The sequence below is a fragment of the Aplysia californica genome, unplaced genomic scaffold, assembly GCF_000002075.1.
Source record: "Aplysia californica isolate F4 #8 unplaced genomic scaffold, AplCal3.0 scaffold00668, whole genome shotgun sequence".
Lineage (NCBI taxonomy): Eukaryota > Metazoa > Mollusca > Gastropoda > Aplysiida > Aplysiidae > Aplysia > Aplysia californica.
Genome location: NW_004797938.1, coordinates 192,349 through 194,128, shown reverse-complemented (window position 1 = coordinate 194,128; position 1,780 = coordinate 192,349). Strand labels below are relative to the sequence as shown.

At 37.2% G+C, this 1,780-nt stretch overlaps 1 protein-coding gene across 1 annotated transcript in view; it reads left to right on the top strand.

The window, feature by feature from the left end:
- Positions 1-659: 659 nt before the first annotated feature.
- The window catches only part of LOC101845650 (mediator of RNA polymerase II transcription subunit 14), a 37,707-nt gene continuing 36,586 nt past the window's right edge, over positions 660-1,780 (top strand). Inside the window, exon 1 of the mRNA XM_005108217.3 lies at positions 660-759. The gene's annotated coding sequence lies outside the window, so the exon portion shown is untranslated. The remainder of the gene's footprint in view (positions 760-1,780) is intronic.

Genomic DNA, 1,780 nt, shown 5'->3' with positions numbered 1-1,780 from the left:
GTGCGGAGAAATATCTGATCTTATCATATATTATCTTATTTTATCGAGGTAGTAGCTCTTGCTAGTATGAGCACCTAGTGGGTTTATCATCCTCTAATATACTGGGGGGTGGGGGTATTTAATAACGTCTATTTGAGAGCCCCCACCCGCTTCTAAAGATAAATAAGTCAAAAACATAATATTCGCTCATCACGACGCCATGACTTCCCACGCGAGGCCCCATAGAGTGGAGACCTCGATTAGGTCATTAGGTCAAATCAGTTGAGCCCTCTATTCGAAACTGATTATCTAATTTTAAAATACTGACTGATTGATCTGAAGTTTGATTTTTAAAAATGTAACCCGAGTAAAAAAACAAAAACAACAACCAATAAACCTAAAACGTTTTCGGTTGACAAGGCCAAGCAATTGACTGGCGAATGCCAGAATCGCGTCTTTTTAGCGTAAAACGCTTTCTCTGGGAAACTCCATCTTCACTGAGCAGCCTAATTAATTTGCGCAATTTTCAATGTAATTTTTTACTTCAGTTTTCAGAGTTAAAGCCTAGATTTATATTTTTCATTCGTAAATCTAATTTTTTGTCTCAACAGAAAAATATTCTGTATATGAAAAGAATTATATCAACACGTTTCATCAAGAGTAGGCGGTTTGAACGGGACACGAATCTCGAAAAGCGAAGCAAATTTAGCTTTAGTTCATAAAAATCTGGAGATTTATAATGGCGTAAGCTTCAATTCGGCGAAGAGAGCGTCAACATTGGTAAGACGTGATAGGGTTATAATCGTCCATTCAGGGTTTGATAACTTAAATTCATCTTGGATTTAGTCTGAAACCAAGATATTTTCTACATTCACGGACTCGGTCCCTTTGTGAAACGAAAGCGAGAACAAAAGCAAGGGCTGACACTTGCATTGGACTCCTGGAGACCCAGTCCCCCACCAGTACTCAGCCAAGCTGCGTCCACACAGAGACTCGAGAAGTAAACAGTAGCCTTAACATCAGGTTTCAGATGATGTTTTTTGAAGAAAACTAGATCTAGATCTAGATCTAGATCTAGATATTCTAGTTTTACTTCACTGTTCTAGATTTAGTTAGTAAATCTAGCGTTTGATCTTTTTACACTTGCCTTGTAAATTACAGATTATTAGGCTACATTATACATACACAGTGTTATGGAGGCAGTGGTGGTCCATCGTTCTCTCTCAGAGTAGAATGGGGGCATAGGCTATGTCACATGTCACTAATTTAAACTGCATTCATAATAGTTTTCCTGTGTTTTTTGTTTTTATTCTAAACTATAGTGGGCTCTCTTCGGGAGAAGTGGTCCCGGCCTAACTACTAACATGATTCATTATTCATTGTACTCAAATTAAATCGGAAACAAAAACAGAATTTGTGTAAAAAGTTTTTAAAAAGACATTAGATCTAGATCTAGATCTAGTCTAGTCTAGAAGCTACAGCAAGCACCTAGATTAGCACACCTCTGGTTTTTTACGCAACTTCCTTTTTTTTTCCAATTTTGTGTACTTAAGTACGGCTAGACTCGCAGTCTAGCCGTACTTATTCTTAATATGATGGCTAGACTGACCATTTACAAAAAATAGGCCTACTGAATTGTAAATATACATTTTTAGTGTGCAGTACCTAAAGTATTTGTGTATTTGAGACGAAACCAGGTGCCTTTTAAATGACAGTGCATGTATTTTAAACCTGTTTTCTAATGTTAATAGGGCCTAAGATAAGTACGGCTAGACTGGCAGTCTAGCCGTACTTAATATTG